Consider the following 24,465-nt stretch of genomic DNA (forward strand, 5'->3'; position numbering starts at 1 on the left):
AATCCAAAAGAGCAGATTAGTGGCCTGTATAACTGGGAAGGGCAGCTGGGCTGCCTTTGGGTGCAGTTAGATTCGGGCACGTAAGCAATATCACCAGATCTCTCACCCGTGCTTCTCTCTGCGTGCTGGCCACATTCTCACCTCCTCCGAAGGTTTCCCCCATGCTGGGTCAGCAGCCGTGGGAAGGATGGGGTGTGGCTCATTGACTTGGTAAGGAGGGTAGGGTGGGAAACTTGCTTCTCTGAGAATCTGTGTATAAAATCGCAGCTAAATATTCTGACGGTTCCAGCTCGGGTCCAGTCCCTGCGGTTAGAAGGATCGGGCACTATGATTGAGCAGGTGACAGAGACCAGGAGAAGGCACAGTCCAGGCACTGCCAGCTCATCAAGTGACATGGAGAGGAGGGGGCAGTACTGCAGGGAAAGGGGTGCTTTGGCCAGCAGAACAAGGAAGGGATGCTGAATAGGCAAAAATGGAAGATGGCTACATACTGCCACCATAGCTCTGGACAACTAGGGCATGTTAGAAAGAGTACTTAGAGGGATTCCTGCCTTGGCGCGACAGGATCGGCAATGTCTCTGAAGCACAGGGATGCAGGTTCGATCCCAGGCCCTGCACAGTAGGTTAAGATCTATGGCATAGGTCACAACTGCAGCTTGGATCTGATCCCTGACCCTGGGAACACCATATACCGCGGGGTGACCAAAAAAGAAAGAGTACTTAGAAATAATAATAAAGTTCTCACTGTGGCTCAGCGGGTTAAGACCCCAACTAGTATCCATGAGGATTCGGGTTCCATCCCTGGCCTTGCTCCATGGGTTAAGGATCTTGTATTGCCCCAAGCTGCTGTGTAGGTCACAGATGTGGCTGAGATCTGGCATTGCTGTGGCTGTGGCGTAAGCCGGCAGCTGTAGGTAGCTCCAATCGGACCCCTGGCCTGGGAACTTCCATATGCCGCGGGTGTGGCCCTGAAAAAAAAAAAAAGAAAAGAAAAGAAAAAAAGAAAATGGGAACTCAGCATACCTCATCTCCTTTAACCTCATTTAAACTTAAAGTGAGAAGGACCCGGTTTGGGTCCCGGCTCTGCCACTCCCCACCCCCGGGGCCTGTCACTGAACCCTCAGGAACCCCGTGTGCCATCAAGAAAGTGGGAAGAGTATAGCCCATCTCCCAGGAGCCCTCGAGGCTGCTCTGTAGATGTACAATGTTAGACAGGAGAGGTTCGCAGATTCCAGGTGGAGACGAGGAACAAGGAGGTGACTTTAGCGACCCAGAGGAGTGCAGGCTAAAGAAGCAGTAGTCTGGCTTCCAGGCTGACTTGGCAGGAAGGTCAGGCCTGCCCAGGGCACAGGAAGCCCTGCTGTGGGACCCCAGTGAAGGGGGTGAAGCGTTAATGGATTACAGGGCCAGGCAGGAAGAAGAGAGGATTTTTCATTTTAAAATGTTTGGAAATAATTCATATTTGCTTTGCAGGACGGCGTTGTGCGCTGTCAGCTCTGTAATAACTTCTAGGCCTTTATTTATTGTTTTGCCTTAATGATTTCGTGTTGCTTCGGTGTGGAGCATTCGCAGTGTCTTGTAACACATAATGGCAGAGGAGGCCCGGGCTGTGGCAGGGCCCAGAGTGAGGGGGGTTACGCTCCCCCCGCCCCCCCGCCCAGCCCTTGCCCATCCCCCTGGGGATGGCAGAGCCTAGAGCAGCAGGCAGCGGAGCTGCTGCTATTTTCCCATTTTACAGAAGTGAAAACTGAGCCTGAGAGAGATGTCAAGACTTGCCACCTGACTGTGTGGCCAAGCTAGGATTTAAACATGGATCCATTATATTTCAGCCTTCTGTGTACTGATGGGTGTTCAAACTTTGGGGAGAATCTTTAAACTCTGGGTTCCTAGGAGCCAACTCTGGAGACTGGCCTTTTGTAGGTGTAGGATGGTGCATGAGGCTCTGTATTGACAGGCTGCCCAGATGAATCACAGTCACGTTTGCAGAGTCAACTGGTGGCTACAGCTACACTAGTCACACACTCAGATCCCGGGCCACTAAAGTTGTGGTGCCGCCATTGGCCATCTCTCGTACAAATATCCCATCAGCTACTCCTGTTGCCCTGCACGCTCCATCCTGTATCCCTGAGAGCATGAACTCCCCACCAAACCGCTATCCCCTTCAGTGAAGCCAGGAGAGGAAGGGAGGGGAGGGATGAGAGGCTTGCTTGGTTGCCATGGTGATCCTCCACCTCCCAGTCTGTGCGGGGAGGAGGTTCCATTGTGAGCCTCCAGCCAAGGCCTGGAGGGAAGCAAGCTGTCCTGGGCAGGGAGGAGGCAGAAGGGTGGGAAGAGGACTCTGGTCACTGGGGAGAGGGCTGAGGACAAGGAGGGGTGGGGAACAGGGTGGGGGGACCCTGAGCCCAGGGCAGCCGGAGCAGAGAGCCAGCCCCTCCAGATGCTGGGGCCGCCAAGCCTTCAGCCAGGGGGTGGGGAGGAGGCTGTGCAGGGGCTGAGGCTGTCAGGGCCTGATGCTTCCTTTGCCCAGAGCTGGCAGGAGACTCCGGGCAGGTGGTGACAGAGATGCAGGGATGAACGAGACAGCCAGAGGCTGGCACAGGACAGAGTCAGGGCCCCCGGGCTGGGAAAGACCAGGGATCCGAATGCAAAGAGGAGCTACAGAAAAATAAAACAAAGCAGCAGAACCCTTCCCAGACCCCAGTCTGCAGCCCACTCCCACCCCTAGCTGGGCCGGAGCTGGCACAGCCTGGGATCCCAGCCTGCTGGGCTGGGCTGGGCTGGGCTGGGCTGGCAAGCCGGATGGCATGGGCTGCGGCAGAGGCAGATGGAGCCAGGAGGGGGCCTGACCCCCGGCCCACCAGGGAACGGCTGGGATTGTCTGTTCTTTGGAGCCCTCCCACCGCCCCCCGCCCCAACCTCCTGCCTCTGGGAGCTCGGCTGGGGACGCAGGCAAAAAGAAGCAACACCTCCGAGCCAGAGCCAGCGTCTCCGCCACCTCCTGCTCGCTTTGGCTTTCTCTCCCGCCAATGGCACGCACTGCCTGCTCCCAGCCTGGCTCTGGCAAGGACCAGGACGATGGGGAGGGTGATGAGTGGGTGAGCGAGGGGGGGAGGGAAGAGCTGGGAGGCCGCAGCATCCTAGACGGGCGTGGAAGGAGGCCCAGGGACTCTTCCCTCCATCACGGTTGCAGCAAAGCTCTTACTCCGCCCCAGGCCCCATTAAGCCCTTCCTGTGAATTAACTCCTTTAAGGCTCGCAACAGTCCCCCTCGGCACCTGCCGTTATTCTGATCCCCAGGTTACAGAGGAAAAACTGAGGCCGGGAAGGGTGTCCAAGTTCACGGGCTGGGAATCAGCAAAGGGAGGGTTCAACCCCAGGCGAGGTTCCACATTCATGCTCCGAGCTCCCCCAGGCCCCTGCCTCTCACCCCAGCCCCAGGTTTTAAGTCTTTACATTGCTCTTTCCCCTTCAGGCCCCATCTTTCCTCAGTCTTTCTCTCACTGGCCTTTATGCCTCCCGGTGGCGTGTTCCCTTCTACCCGGGGCTCCGGGCCAGCACCACTGCATCAACGATCTATGCGAACACATGCATGGGTGGACACAGGGACACTCGCATGGACACCCACATGTGGGACCCCACGTGCCTGGAACGGGTGTGCTCCCCTCTACGCAATGAGTGCACACATCGTGTGTCCGCATATATGCCCACGGGCCCGTTGCCCCCAGGGGCACCCGCACTGCGGACCACACCCTGGGCTGGTCTTCAGCGCTCTCACCAGCAGAGTGTTAAGTGTGGATAAATAATTCCAAACAGTTGTTGAGCCAAAAAAAATCTGTTTGGCTTCGCAATAAAGTGCTGCTTGGCATATGGGGTTTTTGGCAATACATTTACCTTTCTAGGTTTAGCCTGGGCTGATGTGGCCTCCTGCATGTCTGGGACTTGGCAGCCCCAGGTCCCAGCGCAATCAGCCCCCAAGAATTTGCCAGATGCCAGGCCCCCGGCAAGGCACCTGCCAGATGCTCTCTCCGGTCCTCCCCGCTGCCCCGAGGTAGGTCTTGCCATTCCCGTTTGGTAGGTGAGGACCCCCAAGGCTCAGGGACTTGCCGTTTGCACTGTCATGTGGGGAGAATGAGGGTTCGAACCCCAGGTCATCCTGAGGCTCGGCAAAGCTTGAGTGCCTGCCGGTGGGTTGGTGAGCCAGCCATGTGACTTCCCAGGGGTGCCTCATCCGTCTGGAATGCGGCTGCCTCACCGTCTGGTCACGTCTGGGCCCCTCTTCTGCAGCCAGGTGGGTGGGCGTGGGTGGGCTGCAGAGGGTTCAGGCTGAGCCTCTTTACCAAAAGCCCCACACAGGCCTTGTGCCAGTAGGTACCCAAAAGGCTTTCCCTGGTGACAGGGAAGACGACAATGATGGCCCAGATGGACATATCACTCACCTAGACTTAAGTATACGTTCCTTGAGCATCTGTTAAAAACCTCCTATGTGCCTGGCGTTTGATTAGGCTCTGAGGACAACACAAAAAGGAATCAGATTTGAACCCTGCCTTCCTTCCAGTAGCTTAGGACAACAGGGTTCAGGGGCAGAAATAGCTTTACACTACGTTTTGGTGAAAACTAAATGCTGTCAGAGGGATTCAGAAAAAAGTGAGAGACTACTTCCAGCTTGAGACATCAAGGCAGGCTTCCTGGAGAAGGGGGTGTGTGATGCGCCTTGAAGGGCAAGGATGATTTTATAGAGCAATGGAAGAAAAGGGGTCCTCAGTTCCCTGGGGTTCTCCCCTGCAGGGGGGAGATTGACAGGTGGACAGGGAGACAAAGTGGCTCCATTTTTTTCTGGGGCAAAAAAATGGAGGGGTGGAAGGTGGGTTGGGGTCAGATAATATGATTCTGAGACCCAGGACAAGGAGTTTGGATTTTATGGAAAATAGAGAGCCATGGAAGACTGTTGAGCCCAGGAAGGCCTCGGGAACTGTGTTTTACTGAGGAAGACTCATCTGCAGCTGTGAGCAAAGTAAATTGGAAACATACCTGTGGGAGTTCCCACTGTGGCTCAGTGGGTTAAGGATCTCACTGAAATCTTTGCCATAAGCGGCGGTGTCGGTTGTAGATGCAGCTCAAATCTGGTGTGGCTGTGGCTGTGGTGTAGCCGGCAGCTGCAGCTCTGATTCAACCCCTAGCCTGGGAATTTCCATATTGCAAAGATGCAGCCATAAAAAGAAAAAAAGAGAAGAAACGTACAGGCATGCACACGTATGCGTATGTGTACAGCCTCAGAAATGTGCTGATGCATGTGTACACAAAAGCATAGGGTTAGATCCCAAGCCCAGTTCTTTTTAACAGATTTTTTTTCCCGTCTTTTTAGGGCCACAGCTAGGGTATATGGAGGTTCCCGAGCTGGGGGGTCCAATCAGAGCTATAGCTGCTGGCCTATGCCACAGCCACAGCCACACCAGATCTGAGCTGTGTCTGCAACCTACACACAACTCACAGCAACACTGGATCCTTAACCCACTGAGCAAAGCCAGGGATCAAACCCACATCCTCACGGTTCCTAGTTAAATTTGTTTCCACTGAGCCACGATGAGAACTCTGAGCCCAGTTCTTTTTAAATTGTGAATTGTTTTTATTTGAATAAGTGATACATTCACATGACCTAAAATTCAGAAGGAATCTGAGAGCATATGCTGAAAAGTAAAGCTACCCCCCAACTCCACGCTCCAGTACCCCAGCTCCCCCACCTAGAAGCAGGCACACTGGCCATGTGGGGAGCCTCCTTCCAGAAATGTTCTATGCATGGACAAGCAAATACCAAGCTGCCTTTTACTAACAAACATTTTTCTGCACCTTGCTTTTCTCATTTAATGATATATCTTGGAGATCCTTACACATCGGTACATGGAGAGCTGCCTTGATCTCTTAAACTACAGCATATTATTCCATCATTGTTGGCCACTTATATAATTTCTGGTCTTTGCTCTTATCAAAAATCCCGCAGTGAATAATCTTGAGCCTGTGTCAATTTACATACTCACCCATCGACTCATTCATTCATGAGTCATTCAACAAACGTTTCTTGAGCCCCTACTATGTGCTGGTGACAAAGACAGAGCAAAGAACAAAATGGGCAGAAGTCCCTGCCCTCGTCCAGGGCACCTTCTGCTGTGGGTGTGTGAGCAGATCTTTAGGGTGTACTCCTAGAGGTGGAATCACCAAATCCCAGGGGCTGAACATGTTTTAATTGGGGGAGATAAAGCCACATCTCCGTCCAGAGAGGTGGTACCTATTTACCCTTGCAAGGTAGGAGAGTGTTTCCTCACCCTTTTGTAACAGAATGTTATCCAACATTTTGATCTTTTCCAACGTGACAGATGAAAATAATGCCTTGAGTTTGCAATTCTCTTATGATGAATGCGGTTCAACATCTTTTCGTATGTTTAAGAACAATTTTCATGTCCTTTTCTGGCAGCTATCTGCTATCCCTTGCTCATATTTCTACGAGGCTGTGGAACTTTTTTCATATTGATTTGTGGATTCTCTTTTTCTATTAAGGAAATTAACCCTTTGCCTGTGGTATGAGTTACGAACAGTTTCCCTAGCTTGTCATTTGTACTTGGACTTGATTTATGGTAGGTTTTTTTTAATATATAAAAAAAGAAACCTCAGACTTTTTAAAAATGTAAAGTAGGAGTTCCTGTTGTGGCACGGCGGAAGCGAATCTGCCTAGGAACCATGAAGTTGCAGGTTCAATCCCTGGCCTCGCTCCGTGGATTAAGGATCCGGCATCGCCATGAGCTGTGGTGTAGGTTGCAGATGCGGCTCAGATCCCGTGTGGCTGTGGCTGTGGTGTAGGCCAGCAGCTACAGCTCCGACTAGACCCCTAGCCTGGGAACCTCCATATGCCACAGATGCGGCCCTGAAAAGACCAAAAAAAAAAAAGGTAAAGTAAAGTTTAAGAACAATTCTGCTCATTCCCAGCGTTGTCTCTTGTGGTGAAATGCTTCCTAGGGTTGAGAGAGGTAGAGGTCAGAGTAACTTGACCTTGGGTTCCAACTTGGGTTGTTCATAGAACTCAGGTTCCAAGCAAAGGAAGGTGATCGTCCTACCCAGGTCTGATGCTCCATCTCAAGAGGTGTTCGGACGAAGGGGAGCAAGCTCAGGGGAGGCTAACCAAGAGGGTGCGTAAGCTTGAAATCAAATCACGTAAGGGATGGTGATGGAATTGTGTCTTTGAGCCTGGAGCAGATCGTTGCCTCTGAATATCATCATGCATCTGGCCATGTGATGCAAAGCCAGCGCCTGTGATGGAAGCTCTGGGAAGTCCAAGTGTTAGCTAATGGGGGTCTTTTTAAGGCAGAGATCCCTGAAAGTAGAATGGCCCACCTCCTGAAGAAGTGAGCGTCTCATCATTAGAGATATACAAGCCAGAACCTGATGACCACCTACTGGACATGACGGGGAGTGGAGAGACCAGATGCCTTTCAAAACTTCTTCTAATCCTGAGAGCCTATCATTCCATAAGGCCACAAGGAATCTTAAATTTCCTCATTTTACAGACAAAAAAAGAAGGGGTGGGAAATGAACATGCCTTGAGCTCCTACTTTGCCCCAGGTACTATGACACATATGACCTGATTTAAGAGGATAAGGACTTGAGAGATGAGTGATTCACTTAAGGCTGCACAGCAATCTAGTGGCAGAGCCAGAACTGGAACCCAGGTCCCTGACTCCAAATCCAGAGTTCTCTCCACTGAACCATCTATTCTTATTCAATAGCTAAATACATATTTCTTGCATGTCTATTGCATACCTACTCTGAATGGACCCCATGTAGCCAGTGAAAGCATATTACATGCAAGCTAGTCACAGAGTCACAGGGCCTTTGCTCTTCAGAAGGTCACTGCCAACTGTGCCAGTACAGGCACCATCTCTGCGTTGCCTAGCTCATGTCACTGGTGCCCCCTGGAGTTGTCCAGTGTGGTACCCCTACCAGGACACAGAAGGCATAATTACTTCTACCTGGGAAAGGAATCTGGGAAAGCTGCCCAGAAGAGGTGACATCTGAGACAGGCCTTGAATGATACATCAAAGAACAAAGAGTAAAAGAGAATAATTACTGCATTCGTTCCACAGACATTTATTGAGCAGCTCCAGGTTACCACGAAGAGATGTTCACAGCACAGTTGTGGGGACAGACGCATAAATTGCCACAGAGTGTAACACAACAGTGGAGACACACTTGTGGTACAAAAGCGAATAAATCCCACTGTATAGCACAGGGCACTCTATCTAGTTTCTTGGAATGGGAGATAATACAAGAAAGGGGGAGTTCCCGTTGTGGCTCAGTGGTAATGAACCCGACTAGGATCCATGTTAATGAGGGTTGGATCCCTGGCCTCGCTCATTGGGTTAAGGATCCGGCGTTGCCATGATCTGTGGTGTAGGTCACAGAAGTGGCTTGGATCCTGCGCTGCTGTGGCTGTGGTAGAGGCCAACAGCTGTATCTCTGATTGGACCCCTAGCCTGGAAACCTCCATATGCAGCAGGTGTGGCCCTAAAAAGACAAAAAAAAAAAGAAAAAGAAAAAGAAAAGAAAGGGAATGTGTATCTCTATGTACGACTGGGTCCCTTTGCTGTACAGCAGAAATTGGCACAACATTATAAATCACCTATAATTTTAAAAAACATAATGAAAGCAAAGACAGCTCCTTCTAGAATGAAGCGGGCATAGGTCGAGGGCCTGGGAAGGTTCCCGGAGAAGTGAGGCCTGAGATTTGGGGAAGGAAATAGAGAAGTTCCAGGCTGATGATGAAGAAATCGAGAGAGAGAGAGAGAGAGAGAGAGAGAGAGAGAGAGAGAGAGAGAGAGATGAAAAGGTATTTCCAGCAAACAGCCAGGGCCAGTGCAAAGTTTCTGGGCCTTGAAAGATCATCCTGTCTCCAGATACCCACAGCAGAGCGTAAAATGCTGGGGTGGCAGGTCGCCAGGAGGTGGCAGGAGGCAGAATGACACACAGGCTTGCAGGCAGGACCTACCCGGCTTCGGGTTGCACGGGGAGACAGCGTCGGTGGGCACAAGGACTTAGCTGGCTTAGCATCTTTCCTTCCAAGCCCTGCCCCACATCGAGAGCTGGAAGAGGAACGTGTGAGCCGTAAATCCCCAGCTCCTCCTGCTGTGCCCGGCGCTGCCGAGCCGGGGGTCTCCACGGCGCTCCGGTCCCACCGCTGCGACCCCGGCTAATCCAGCCTCCTGGCCCATCTGACACACACTTCCACTTAACATTTTGTTAGCGACTCTATAAACGAGCTCTCCCTGACCTTCAATCCCTGGCTAATTGCTGGTTTCATGTACAAGACTGGCTTAATTTTACGTGATAATTACCTGAGAGTGGCAATACATATGGCATTGCATGTTCGAAATGTCAGGCCTGGAAAACTACCAAGTGGCCGTAGTCAGGGGCAAAGGGAGGCAGCTGGGTGGCGGGGGCCTTGGAGAGGCAGCCAGGGCAGATGATGAGGCCACGAGGGGAGAGGGAGGAGACCCGGTACGGACAGAGCTCGGAGGAGCCACAATCTTGGCCTGCAGTAGGGCCCAGAATCCTCTGCTGGCCCAGTCCAGTGAGGGGTACCAGGCAGAGGAGAGGCACGTGCATTTCAGTCACAGACACAGACACACACACACACACCCCATGCACACACACACACACACCCCATGTACACGCGCACACATCACGGAGAAACACAGACCAGGTCAGAGGCACACTCTTAGTCACCCACCCAGCAAATGCTCACAGAGGACCTACTACATGCCAGGCAGTATGTGGACACTTGCCCTGGTTTCAAACATGCGGAGGGCAGAGCGGGTTTAGGATCTGGCGTTGCTGCAGCTGTGGTGTAGGTTGAAACTCTGGCTCGAATTCGATCCCTGGCGTGGGAACTTCCATATGCTGCGGGTGCAGCCAAAAAACATTTGCCCACCCTAAGCCCAGCTGAGAACCCCTGGCTAAGCTGGGCTACAGCTGTGAAGAGGCCACTGGGCCCTGGCCCTCCTGGAGTTTACAGCAGGAGAAGGACACGGTGGCAAGGGATGACAAGCGTGAGATTCGAATAAAAAGAGGACTCAGGACATTTAGCTGGTGGATTAACGAAGTCCAGGTTTCAGAAAAGACCTCATTTAAAAAGTGCTGGGGAGGAGTTCCCGCTGTGGCTCAGTGGTTAACGCATCCGACTAGGAACCATGAGGTTTCGGGTTTGATCCCTGGCCTTGCTCAGTGGGTTAAGGATTTGGCGTTGCCGTGAGCTGTGGTGTGGATCGCAGACGTGGCTGGGATCCCGCATTGCTGTGGCTGTGGCGTAGGCCGGCGGCTACAGCTCTGATTAGACCCCCAGCCTGGGAACCTCCATATGCTGCAGATCTGGCCCTAAAAAGACAAAAGAAAAAAAAACAAATAAAATAAATAAATAAATAAAAAGTGCTGGGGAGTTCCCGTTGTGGCTCAGGGGATTAAGGACCCAACATTGTCTCTCTGAGGATGCAGGTTGGATCCCTGGTCTCGCTCAGTGGGTTAAGGATCTGGTGCTGCTGCAAGCATAGGTCACAGACGGGGCTCAGATCCAGTGTTGTTGTGGCTGTGGCGTAAGACCTGCAGCTGCTGCTCTAATTCGATCCCTAGCCTGGGAACTTCCATATGCTGCAGGTGCAGCTATAATAAGGGGGGGGGAGCGGAGTCCCAGGGAGTTCCCTGGTTGCCTAGCAGTTAGGGACCAGCATTATCACTAATGTAGTTAGGGTCACCCCTGTGGCTCAGGTTCGAGCCCTGGCCAGAGAACTTCCACAGGCTGCAGGCACAGCCAAAGCAAGATTGCGTTGTCCCCATCATCTTCCACAGCTCCTGTCTAGAGCAGTGCTTGGCAATGACAGACAAACGCTGACTGGTGTTTGTGTGTCTGTACCCCATGCCACACACCTGGATGGAGACACCCTCTGCAAGAGGGATGGCTTGGGTTCACTTTGTTCTCATCATTACAGAATACAGGGCCAGGTGGAGGGAGCCAGGGCCCTGGGGTGGTGGGACAGGTGAGTACAGGCCAAGGAGGAGAAAGGGTGCCCCTGGCCAGCTGCCAAGGCCCTTCCATGAGAGGCGTGTGTGCACACCCACTCACACACACAGGCCACCCAGGATAAAGTCGGAAGCACAACCCCCAGATAAAGGCAAGTCCTAAAAACCCCTTTAGCCTCCTCACCCGTAGAATTGTGGACTCCTGAGCTGTGTTGGAGTAAATTACTTGCTTAATGAGATTTCAATTAACAAAAACAAATTAAAATCACTTTGGTAATTAAGCTGCTGTGAACCTTGCCAGCAGCTCTCCCTCAGACCTCAGATATCCATGGGGAGGGAGCTGGGAATGGGGTCCACTCAGTGGAGGCCTTGGCAGAGCCAGGAGCTCCCCGCCCTGGGGAATCCACCCCAGGAGCCACAGCTTCCTGGAGCTGTCCTGCCAACACCCAGCACGTGGCTGGGAGGGAGGGGGCAGCACCTAGCAGCTAAACCGAAATCCTAGTGGCGGCCCTGCCAATTGGCTGTGTGAGCTGGGGCACTTTAGTTGACCTCCCAGAGCCTCAGTTTCCTCATCTGTAAAATGGGGATAATAAGAGTGTCAGCACCATTGAATTGTGGGAGAAATAAGCGAATGAATGCAGGGAAGAGGGCCTGTCCCACAGCCGGGACTTTTGATCCACTTTCCCCTGGGTAGAGTCTAGCCGTTCCCAGCGTGGTCTTTCCAACCTTGCAGTTTATATCGTCCTGACCCCAAGCCCCTCCAGGGCAGCCTGTTTCTCTGAGTTGGATAAGTAAGGATCTACCACAAAGGTCTCTTTGGAGAGGAGGTTTCCTCCAGGGCCTGAGCCACCCTGGCCCCATCTCTTTCCATCAGAGCCAGAAGTTCAGATCTGGGAGCTAAAAGCACTTATTTCTCAGGTGGCCGGGGGGATACCCCTTTCCTTGGGTTAAAAATCACCCACATCCTGGAGTTCCCATTGCAGCTCAGTGGGTTAAGAACCTGACTAGTAACTATGATGATGCATGTTCGATCCCTGGCCTCTCTCAGTAGGTTAAGGATCCAGCATTGCCACAAGCTTCGGTGTAAGTCTCCGACGCGGCTGGGATCTGGCATTGCTATGGCTGTGCCATAGGCTGGCGATTCAAGCCCTAGCCTGGTAACATCCATATGCCACAGGTGTCACGCTAAAAAAAAAAAAAAAGAAAGAAAGAAGAGAAAAGAAAAAAATTACCCACGTCCTCCCATGTGAGAGGCCTGAGAGTTAAGGTAGTGCAGGTATATCACTGGCTCCTTCCACAGATGAGGAAATTGCCTTAAAGACTTAGACAGTGGTTGATGGGAGTTCCCATTGTGGCTCAGTGGTTAACGAATCCGACTAGGAACCATGAGGTTGCGGGTTCAATCCCTGGCTTTGCTCAGTGGGTTAAGGATCCAGCGTTGCCGTGAGCTGTGGTGTAGGTCGCAGACAAGGCTCAGATGCTGCATTGCTGTGGCTCTGGTGTAGGACAGTGGCTGATTCGATCCCTAGCCTGGGAACCTCCATGCACCGCAGGAGTGGCCCTAGAAAAGGCAAAAAAAAAAAAAAAAAAAAAAAGACCTAGACAGTGGTTGAAGAGAAGAATGATTCTCGGTGCTGGCAGAAATACACATATTTAATCTTGTGAATTTTGAATAACCAAATTTCGGTTTCAATTTTTAAGGCACTCTTTGCTACCTTCATTCAGAGAGACTAAAACAGAAGCTTAAAATTTGAAATGTATTATTCAAAATCCACAAAACTAAATAAGAGTAGAGTAAGTGTAAACCAAGTTTTAAATGAGTTCTTTGGTTTTTAAAGTTTGTAGCACTTACACATTTCAAGTTATTAAAGCAGTAACTGCACTAAGCCTTTTGGAATATTTATATTATAGATGTGTTTTATATACATATATAACATTTTATTTTTATAATGTGTATATATAAAAACATAACTACAAGAGTTCCCGTCATGGCTCAGTGGTTAACAAACCTGACTAGCATCCATGAGGACTCGAGTTCAATCCCTGGCCTCACTCAGTGGGTTAAAGGTCCAGTGCTGCCATGAGCTGTGGCTTAGGTCACAGACGCAGCTCAGATCCTGCCTTGCTTTGGCTGTGGGGTAGGACAGCAGTTACGGCTCCGGTTGGACCCCGAGCCTGGGAACCTCCATATGCTGTGGGTGTGGCACTAAAAAGACAAATATACATATATTTATATATATAAATACAGAGTTCCTACTGTGGCTTAGTGGGTTATGAACCCAACTGGTATCCATGAGGATGCATGTTTGATCCTGGCCTCGCTCAGAGGGTTAAGGATCCAGTGTTGTCATGAGCTGTGGTGTAGGTCGAAGACGCAGCTCGGAATCTGTGTTGCTGTGGCTGTGGTGCAGGCCAGCAGCTGATGTTCCGATAGGACCCCTAGCCTGGGAACCTCCATGTGCTGCATACACACACACACACACACACACACACACACACACCCCAAATGTTGTTTTCATTGTGGTTTCGTTGTAGTGGTTGAAATTACTGATGGTTTTATGTGTTCATTTATTCATTGAACAAATTTTTCTTTCATATTCTTTAACTCAAAAGCAGGTTTCTTAGTGCCCATGAGGTGCCACAGTCAGCAAGCCAGACTCAAACCTTGTTTCAGGGAACTTATAAATGGCTGGTGAAGATGGACTTTGGATATGAAACAATGAGGTGAATACTGTAGAAAAGGCAAGGCAGGCCATGCAGCCTTTTACAGAGAGGGCACTCCTGGGGGGTGGGGGTGGGGTCTGCAAGAAACTTTTATTTCTTTTGTAACAGAACTAAAATAAAACTATATATACATATACATATATATGTATTCAAATGAATCTCTAGAGTCCCATAGCAAATTAGTAACAGAACTAAAAGTAGACCCCCAAGCCTTCTCGTTCCTAGGCAAATGGCTTGTGGTTGTGGTTTTTGTTTGGTTTTCTGTTTGTTTGCTTTTTGGCTACAGCCACAGCATGTGGAAGTTCCCAGGCCAGGGATGGAACCTAAGCCGCCGTTGCAACCTGCACCACAGCTGCAGTAACTGCAGGATCCTTAACCAGCTGTGCCACAAAAGGGGACTTCCTGGGTTTTTTTTTTTTTTTTTTTTTTTTAATCTGACACTAATACACTGGATAGTTTGAACAGCATCCCAATCTTGAGTAAAAAAATATCCCAAGAGGGACAAAGGCGATACCGGACAGAGGTGGTCCCATCATCTATGCACCCGTCCGATCGATCGAGGCACTATCTCATCCACACATCCAGACCAGAGAGGCGGGGCGGGAGTGTGCGCATGCGCATGCGCGCTTGCACGCCAACCTGGACTCGGGTCCACGTGGGTCTCACCCTGCGTCATTTGCAAAGGAGGGATCCAAACATTGCTCAATTTCAGCAACCCCACCTGCCATCCTCCCTTCCAGGCGGACCTCTAGTACTCTTTCAACCTGCCCTGGGAACCAAGCCACGGGAAGAACATCACCCCCCTCCTTTCCTCCCACTCCCCGAGAAGTGCTAACCTTGCAGCCCCTCCCCCACAGCCCCTCTACCCTGCGGAGGGAGAAGGCAGGGCGCTGTCTTGAGAACCCAGCTTCTGCCAGGGATGCTGAGGCCCTAGCCGCCCCCAACCTAGAGGTGCCACCAGAAGGGTCGTCCTCACACCGCCCAGACTTCTTGTATCATATTTTGTGCTGACTTCAGGCAACCAAGAGAGGACACAGAGTTGTACTTTCCAAGTAACTGGAAACCCTTAATCAATGTTAATTGGCTCTAATTAGCATATGTTAATTAATGATATTTACTACAAATTAAAGGTATGAGTGCTCCCAGAGGGTTTCCTGTTCATCCAATTAGTGCCAATTAGTTGCAATTAACACGTGTAAATGAGATTTCATTGAACCCAAAACAAACAGCACAGAATCTCTCAGATTCCCTCTTGCACCTTTTCAGCCAGCCAGGGTTTGGGGTGGGGGGGAGGGTGAGAAGTGAGGGCGAGGCAGGGGGGAGGCAGAAAGAGAGAGGGATCCCTTGGGCTGACCTTCTGGAGCAAGAGGCTGACTCCGTGCACCAGGGAGGAGAGGAAGAAGAGCCAAATTGGGCCAAGCAAGCTGTTGGACAAGCCCAGCTGCCCTGAGGGCTGTCTTCCCAGGCCTTGACCTTACTTCCAAGAGCCACAGGCCATCCCTTGGCCATCTCTGCCCCTGCCGGGGCCTCATCCAGTGCGTGAAATATAGTAGGTGCTCAGTAAAAATCAGCAGACTAAAAGGTTGGTTCCTTTACATCAAGGGCCAATATCTTTAGATGTGAAACTAAGGGATGCGCTGATTAGGAAAACATACAGGGGTCTCTTCTCCATAAGTTCTTCCCAAGGGCCCTACCAAGGAGCAAGACACTATTTACTTACTGTTTTAATACAATCTGGGTATGTCTATGGAGATTTTACTTTATTGCTGCTACTGCTATTTCCTAATTGTATTTCATTTTTGCTTAATCATGTTCTGGGGCCTAAACCACAGTCCTAGTGGTAACTGTATATAAAAACAGCCAGAAGGGAGTTCCCTGATGGCTCATGGGGTTAAGGATCTGGCATTGTTCCTGCTGTGGCTCTGGTTACTGCTGTGGTCCCAAGTTCAATCCCTGACCCAGGGACTTCATTACGTGAGCATGGCCAAAAAAAAAAAAAAAAGCCAGAAGGAGCTACCATGAACAGTGAAATGCTATCCCAAGTTCTCCACCCCATGGAAACGCCCATGAAACTCTGACATAAGATATAGCTCCCAATAAATCATTCTATTCCTAATTTACTTTTCTATTCCAAACCTTCCATTAAAGCTGACATTCGTTATTTTAAAACATGTATTGTTTGGGAGTTCCCTGGGGACTCAGTGGGTAAAGAACTGGTGTTGTCACTGCTGTGGCTCAGGTTGCTGCTGTGGTGAGGGTTTGATCTTTGGTCCTAGAACTTTCACATGCTCATATACATGGTTCACTGTGTGCCAGGCACTGTTCAGGGGCTGGGGAGACAGCCTGCCCCCATGGTGCTCACTTCTCCTCATGTATTATTGCCCTCTCAGTTGGAATTTCGATGTATTTAGAGTTGGAGAGACTTGAGTTCATATCCTAGTTCTGTCTCTCAGCAGCTAGGGAGAGAGGAGGGCAGGATATTTAATCTCTCTGGGCCTCAGTTTACTTATCTGCCACGTGGGTATAATAGTACCCATCTACCCATTTTACAGCCATGTTGTTGGGGAAGATTGCACGTCCTCCCTGTCCCTTTCCTTGGCAGGGGAGAATGTGGAGTTAAGCCACAAGGAAGGTAGGAGAGAGGAAGGCAAAACCCAACCTGAGCCCACAAGTGACAGTCTGATTAAGCCTGCACTAAGTCATCTCCCCCATGCCCTGTTAAGTGAATGGGCCAGGGAGGAAATGGGTTCGGAAAGGGACGTGCTTCCTGGGTCATGTGGCCGCTGAGGCCAGAGCCGAGACCTCTAGCCCCTCTTCGCATGTCCCCCTTCATCTGTGGCCTTTCTGAGTGATTAGAGGCATGAGTGAGGTCCAGAAAGGGTCTCTCCGGCTGGCCAGGCGCAGGGACGAGCCTTTGCACATCCAGACCCCAGGACTCTTTCAGCTCCGCCAGTCCCACCTCCCACCCCACAAGGCCAGAAACCACATCCCTACAGCTTTCATCCCATCACCATCTCAACTCTGCTCCCCCGAGGACCCACAGGCAGGATGCTCGATCATGTCAAAGTGCTTCCGTGTCCCCTTCTTAAAGCAAGAGAGTCTGCCTAAATGACCTCCAAACCCTTCCAGACCTGATGTTCCAGAATTTTGGATCTCCTCTGGGGAACAGAGATCCTGCCTCCATTGTATGTGGGCTGACATTCATCGCTGACGAGCAACCAAAGAAAGCCTTGGCTTCCCTCTTCCTTCGTGGATCCCTCCACCTGTAATAGCCTAATGGGTCCCACTCTCCCTTTTCTCTCCAGCATCTTCCACCCTGACCCCAACCTTCTCTTGCATAGTGATGAACCACCAGACATGGTCCCCCAGACACCAGGCCACAGAAAAAGTTTTCCCTCCCTCTGGTGAAATCAGTCGACTAGGAGACCAGTGGGAGGAACTGAGAGGCCTGTGTTTAATAAAAACAGCTCAGCTGGGTTTTCATCTGGGAGGGGTGTCCTGCGGTGGAAGGGATGTCTGCAGGAGGCTTTCTTGGGGCTCAGTATTTCTTCCCCGTCTCTGCATTCAACCCCAGGGCCAGTGGGAGATCTTGAAGGGGGTCTGGGAAGAAGTGGAAAAGACCCTTGTCAGACTGTGCCTCCCTCATGCAAAAAGAGAACCGTCACCACCGGATGCCACCACGGGCCCGCCACCATGCGTGGCTATTCACTCAAATTATTTCCATTTAGAGAGGCTGGCGTTTGCTCCATTTTCATCTCCAGGTGCCCGGACATCTTGGGCTGGGCCTGGGTAGCTTTGGGATGGATGATCGGGCACATTTGACCATGGAAGGTAGAGCAGAAAGGTGGCAAGGAAAGACAAGGAACGTACTGCCTGTGTCACCCAACCAGCACACGCGTGTGTGCATGCACACGCATGCATGTGCACCCGCAGGCAGCACGTGCGTGCACACGCCCCCTCCTCTCTGCCGGCCAGATGGATGCTGGCTGTACCAGTTGGCAGAGGGTTGATCCAGGGGAGGAAGCCGCTACAAAGAAGGCTGGGTGGAGATACTGAAGAAGCCAGGGACACAGCAGGGTGAACCCTCTGTTTTCAAGGACAAGAACGTCGCCTCCAAACCAGGAGCTCTAGATCGCCAGGAAACTCTCGGGTGGAGACAAGAGACACAGGCGGAATGTCTGCTCTTCGTCCCACTAATGCCTCTTGAGAAGTGATCTCTCTCTAAAGGCAAAGCTCCCATGATGAAGCTTAACGTGGCCACTTTGGGGGGGAAAAAAACCCCTGTGCTCCAGGAATGTAACAACAGAAAATAATTAAGGTCTAATAAGGTCAGTGTTCCACCTTAACACCTTTTCAGTTCCAGTTAAAACCTCTACTAATTTGCCAAGAAAAACCAGCCTCACTTGGGTCTTATTATTTGAATCACGTCCTGTCTCTTAATTTAAACGAGAGGCTCACATAAGGATTTTTTTTTATTTTAAATTACAATGCCGACTTTCTTCCAGTTGATTACGGTATATGACTCTCTGTTGGAAGGCCATTATTTTTTGCTATGATTTACAAAGCATTTAAAGCGAAATCAATGTAATAAATATTGAAGTATTGTAATAGATAATTCCATATATTTAACGGGAGACACAGTGCAGCCCTGGTTTGGGCAGCCAGGAGAGGAGCAACGAAAGGATGGGCTGGAGAGGGACCTGATATTCACTCAGAGGGTGACATCTCCTCTTTTCTTCTGAATTCGTTTAGCCAGGATTGACTGAGCCCCCTCTAAGGTCCTGCACACTGGACTTGGGACTGTAAAGAGTCCTAGGATGCCCAAGACATGTCCTCCAGGTGCCATGTAGACTCTTTGGAGAAAGTCCCCTGCAAAGGAAGGGGACACCAGAACCTGGGCGAGGAGCCCAGTGATCAGGAAAGGGGTTCAGCAGAGGGAAAGGCCTGAGTGTTGGGGGAGCCAAGTCAAGGAAGGACTTCCCTAGCTTCTCCCCTTCCCAGCTCCTTCCTCCCCTCTCCTCCCCCCCCACCCCACCCCACACCCCCGTCCTCCCTCCCCAGGCTGAGCTCCCCCCTAGGCTTCTGGCTGCAGCCAGCATCTGCGGGCCTCCAAGCTGGGCCAAGCTCAGCTCAGAACAAATAGCCCAGCGTTCACAGCCCCGAAAGCTCTCGATGCAAGGAGAGGAGTGAAGGGTGAGATGGGCGCCAGTCTCCATCGGCACTCTCCGTGTGTGACTTTGTGCTCTCGCCCCCAGAACAGACCCCGCAGCGGGGAGATGTGGATGCTCCAGGCCCTGCACACATGGGCAGTCAAGTTTGCAGCATCTTGTCCCATTTCCCAAGGAAGCCAGGCTGGAGCACGGTGTCCTCATGGAAGCCAAGATGGCTTTCCCAAGAGCCCAACACCCGACCTCCTACTGCCCTGCCCACTACACCAATGTAAAAAGGTACCCAGGGGCAGCTTTCTTTCCAGCTCCCCCATGACCCCCCCCACCCCACCCCTGCCAGTGGGAGCATCTCCTCTTCTTCCCATCCTCAGAGTCACTGCATATGGGTCACACATCTATTCCCAAGTGGGCTCTGCTTCCACGTTCCTAGGTTGATTCAGAAACTCACGCCTGGAGTTCCCTTCGTAGCTCAGTGTTAACAATCCCCACTAGGATCCATGAGGTTGCAGGTTCCATCCCTGGCCTCACTCAGTGGGTTAAGGATCTGGCGTTGCTGTGAGTTGTGATGTAGGTCACAGATGTGGCTCGGATCCCGCATGGCTGTAGCGTAGGCCGGCAGCTGCAGCTCCAATTCAACCCCTAGCCTGGGAACCTCCATATGCCACAGGTGCTGCCCTAAAAAGACAAAAAAAAAAAAGAAAGAAAAAAAGAAACTCATGCCCACCAGTGAGGGAGGCGCACAGAGGGCACCAGCCTATGAGTTGGCCCCAGTATTACACCCCTAGAGCAGGCAACGTGCTGTATGCAGAGCTACTGGAGCGCTGTTGGAGATCTTAAGAAAGGCTTTAACCACACAGTGCAGGTTTGTGATAGAGCCTGGGTAGCACATGTGCATACACACACACACACACACCCAGCAGATCCCAGAGGAGGAAGATGTATTGTCCCTTGCCTTCCCACCCCAAGCCTGAACCCAAGTCCCAAGTCCCTAGCTCTGAACATATTCCGCCATAAATCCCAGGAGGGGACACACGCAGGGAAAGGGAGCAGAGAAAGGAGATTTACAGCAAACTTGCTTCCTGACACCTCCCTGGCCCATCCCATAAAATAACAATACCACCAGATAAATCACACAGAGTCTCAGGGGACCTTCCCCTTGTCCTTGTGGGGTCTTTGGTGGGAGGCTGTGGGACATGGTCAGAGGGATTCACTCAGCTGGGTTCTCCATGACAACAGCAGTCCCAGAGGGCAGTGGTGGTGGTGGTAGGGGGGGGTCCTCAGATCTAATCCCCAGAGTATGAGGAGGTGGAGAATTTGGGTGAAGGGAAAGGGCATTTAGCGCTCATCCCCCAAAGGAAAGCGTGGCATTAGACTCTCCATGTGGGCTTTGAGCAAAGCCCAGTTCACATGGCTAGCGGTGTGACTTTGAGCAAGTTACTTAACCTCTCTGGGCCTTAGTTTGCTTCTCTGTAAAGGCAGGACATAGACTATTCACCTGCTAGGATATGTGTGAAGATTTACGGAGAATAACGTATGCCAAAGTGCCTGGCAAACAGTAAGTACTCAGAACAAGGTGTAAGCATCAGAGTCGCCGATGTTTCCCCTCCTCCAGGGTACAGAACACTGCAGCAGTCTTCCCAGCAGAGAGGACTGTGTAAGGCGACCGAGCCGGGCTGTCCCCAGAGAGACGCCACGCTGCCCCTTTCCTCGTTGGCTGTTTCAGTGTGAGCCTGCGAGGTTAGAAGGGCAGGGCTCCTGATGTCACTGTGGGCAGGTGTCTTCAGGCTAGTCCTCCACCAGTCAGGTGGGGGGGGTGGAAAGGACTTGGTCTCTAAATCCCTCTGAACATCATAAAACTCAACAACTTGGACCAGGTCTCCGTGGGCACGGCAACCAAAGAGGAGCGTGCAGGATGGAGGCCGCGGGTGTGGGGTGGGCAAGACCACACAGACCTGTCACCATCCTGGGAAGGGACAGAAAGCCTCTGGCTGGCTGGTCCTCATGGTTCTGACCACCCCCAGCCAGAGACACCCTGCCCATTACAGCCTGAATAGCCACTGACATGGTCAGAGGCACTGCAGGGATGAACCTTCACCCAGAGGTGGGAGCTGGGTGGGCGAGGCTCCATCCAGCCTCCCCTCTCACCCCTGCAGAGACCCCTGGCCTCCCTCCTGCCTGTGCAGCCCCCTCCTCCCCCAGCCGTCAGCCTTACCCGCCTTCCCCTGCCCCCAGCATCTTCCTCGGGCAGGAGGACGCCCTAGCAGCTCCTTCCAGCCTCCCAGCCCCCGTGCTTCCTCCTTTCATCCTTCTTTCGTTTCCACGTCTCTTTGGCCACCTTCTCCTTGGTCTCTTTCTCCCCCCTCTCGTCCTTCTCCGTGTCCTCCCTCACTCCTGCTGCTCTGTTTTCTTTTTCCTTCTTCTCCCCCCCAACCCCCACTTCACCATCCCTTCCCTTTTCATCCTCTCCTGGCTCTCCTGCCCGCTTTTCACCTCCTTCATCTTCTCCTCTCTGGGTCTGATTCAGGGAAATGAGGCAGGCCTACCTTGGGGGAGTGAGGACGTGGGGGGTGTGGGGGGCTGAAGGGGGCATGCTCTGGCCTGAGTGCCCCCCCCCCACAACATCCCTCCAGCCGCAGGAGGACCGGAGTTCACCCGCAGGGCAGCTGTCAGTGGCTCAGCCGATGGATGAGTGAAAGTGTAGGGGTGGGGAGGCGAAGGTGCTGGGGAGGGAAGCTGTCTTCAAATAAAAATGAAAGGAGTGTGGTGGGTGAAATACTGGGGCTGTTTAAGAAGAAGCCCCACCCAAGGCACCTCTGCCCCGGGACCCAGCCCCCTGCCTACCGCCCCCCGCCTCCAGTCCTGTGCCCACCCCCACCCCACCCTGGCCCCATCCCTGAAGTTCCCTCATCACAGAGGCCCGTTAGTTTCCCTGATCCTTTGGACAAGCCAGACCGCAGCAGACCCTCCCCCACATCCCAGGACCCCTGCTCCCCCCTCCCCCCAGCCATCTCCATCTCCAACTAAGGGGCGGCTGGGATCGGGACCCCAGGCAGCCCGCCTCAGAGCGATGTCTGAGCAGATGAGGACCCCAAAGCTGGCAGGCCTCTTAGGAGGAGGGGGCTGGAGAAGAGGAAGGGATTTCCCATTCTCCGAGCAACTGGATTACACAGTCAGGGGATCAGGGGAAGAACTCACTGCTTAAGCTGCCTCCTCTAGCCCAGCCCTTGCACTGGCTCTCAGCCTCCTGTGTTCTCAGCAGGGATCTTAGAGAGCCTGGCCCTGTCTGCTTCCCAGGTGTCTTTTTGTGAGGGATCCGAGTCAGCCTTGAGGGCAAAGCTAAGTCTCAGTTCCTCCCACCCCCCAAAGCTATTCTGCCAAAGCGGGGCTCAAAGGCGAATCGCTTGCTAACCAGCCCCACCAACCCTCACCTTCCATGAAGACCTCAGGTCTGGAGATGGATCCAGAAAGATGGCTCAGAGAGGTGAAGTGATTTGCTCTAAGCCACACAGCAAGTAAAAGGCAACCAGGATGGTTTCCTGACTTTGACTGGATTTATGGGCACATGTTCTGTGTGAAGTGACTCAGGGCTGTGCCAGGGACTAGAAGGAGCCCAAGACTGCTTCTCGCCCTTACTAGAAAGGAGCTTCCATCAGCCCCAACGTCAGCTCTAAAGGGAATGGAGCCCTGCTCCCATCCCATCTCTGAGACTTCAGGGGACCAGAGCATAGCAGATGGTGGAAGGGTCGGGGTGGGGGATGGAAAGGAGATTAAAGAATCTGCAATCTTAAGTCTAGTCCCCCCCTTACCACTAACTTGCTGTGCAACCTCGGGCCAAACCAGCTCCCCTCTCTGAGCTCTGCCTTAGCTGCAAAACAGAAATAACCTCTCTTCCAAAATCATTTTGAAAGTAATGGAAGAGCATGTAGCACCAGCAACCTGGCACATACCAGCTGCTCACAAGAGGGGTGGGAGCAGAATCGGAGGTGACTTTCTTTCTTTTAACCCAGAGCTGCACCCATTCCCCAGAACAAGGGGCTCCAATGCACAGTCAAGCAACGGGTCCTTCCCACTGGGAGGGCAGATCGATCATGTTCAGCAACTCTTGGCCTCCCCCAGCTGGTGTAAGGTTATTGGGGGGTCATGCCCCGACACCCTGGGTCCACTTTCTAGAAAGAGGCCCAGAGCCTGTCACCCTAGCCCCATGCGGCCCCTCCAAGGCCTTTGGCTGACAAAGTGGTCTTCTCTGACCTGCCCGATGGCCTATGTTCTTTCCAGCCAGCAAATGCTATGATCCTGTGACCCCTAAGAGCCCTGCCCTGCTAATGGTTTTATGATCTTCCCCACGGAATCCTCCTTTGCCCTCCCTAACCCCCAGTCCCCTTTCAGTAGGTCCTAGTCAAAATAAACAACATTTATGACCAGGGCAGGATTCAAGGTCCGCACTGCAAACAAACGTGGAGCCCTTTGAAGGTGCCTGGGGAATCCATCACGTCCTGGGGTGTGATGCTCCCCAGGCCCGAGGGGAGTGGGCCTTGGGAAGGGGCACAGGCGTGGGAAGCTGGACTCTGGATCTGCATGTGGAACCCAAGGGTCCTGTACTGTGTCTGGAGCTCCCTCCTCAGCACCAAGTCCAGCCTCCCTGTGAGGGAAGACGGGACGGTGGCGGGGGGCGGGGGGGGGATATCGGGCACGTCCAGAGTGTCTGCTGCGATCAGCAACTTTATTCACCCTGTCCTCAGGCCCCCTTGGGATGTCATGGGGGGGGAAGGAGAGGAGACAAAATGAACGAAAATAGAGGCAAATGGAGAAAAAAGGAAGTATGCGCGGATGGATGAGAGGATCAGAGCCCACACTGCAGGGGGGCTCAGGGCCCATCACTCCCTCCAGGGCTCCCCTGGGCAGCAGAGCCACAGGTACCCCACTGGGACAACCTTGCTGTGGAAGAGGACTAGTCCAAACTCCTTGAGAAGGACATCAAGCCAGCCCGGCCTGCCTCCTGGGCCGGCCGGCCGAGCCACCAGGAGAGGGAGATGGTGGGAAAGAAGCAGAACCAGGCCCCTTCTGAGTCTCTCTGGGAGACCCCTAGGCTCGACTTTAGTGAGTGACAACACTGATGGGGGAGCAGAAGCCCTGTATCCAAACCCCTCCTCCTCCACCCACCCAGGTGAAAAGCAGAACCACCCCCACCCCCACCCACCCCCCCGCCCACGCCGTCAAGCAGCCTCGGAAAAGGGGCCCACAGGCGGCAGCCCACATGGTTCCAGCTCTGCCTTCCGCTTGCCACGTGGATGCCTCAGCTGGACTCGGCCTCTTCCTGCAGGTGCCGCGGTGAGCAGATTTGTTTTCGAGAGGGATGGCTCTGCCCAGGGAACTCTTGTTGCTGAATATTAAGGTAGGATTCCCAGAGGCCTGAGTCTGAGAGCAGCTTTCTAGGACACGCAGCTCAAGGCTGTCTTCAGCAAGCACATCAGCCTCCAGAACTGGGGCATGGGCCTAGGGGCTGGTGTCCTCTGACTCAG

General features: G+C 52.4%; 1 long non-coding RNA gene across 1 annotated transcript in view; it reads left to right on the top strand.

Moving 5' to 3' along the window:
* Window positions 1-24,338, top strand: part of LOC110255902 (uncharacterized) — a 156,642-nt gene extending 132,304 nt beyond the window's left edge. The window contains exons 4-5 of the long non-coding RNA XR_014821353.1: window positions 19,039-19,225; window positions 24,267-24,338. This is a non-coding gene — a long non-coding RNA (uncharacterized LOC110255902). The remainder of the gene's footprint in view (window positions 1-19,038; window positions 19,226-24,266) is intronic.
* The last annotated feature ends 127 nt before the right edge of the window (window positions 24,339-24,465 follow it).

Source organism: Sus scrofa, chromosome 12, assembly GCF_054392235.1.
Source record: "Sus scrofa isolate SSC_HxYL_T2T_F1_AM1 chromosome 12, Sscrofa_HxYL_maternal_Yorkshire_Landrace_v2.0, whole genome shotgun sequence".
In the NCBI taxonomy this organism is placed as follows: Eukaryota; Metazoa; Chordata; class Mammalia; order Artiodactyla; family Suidae; genus Sus; species Sus scrofa.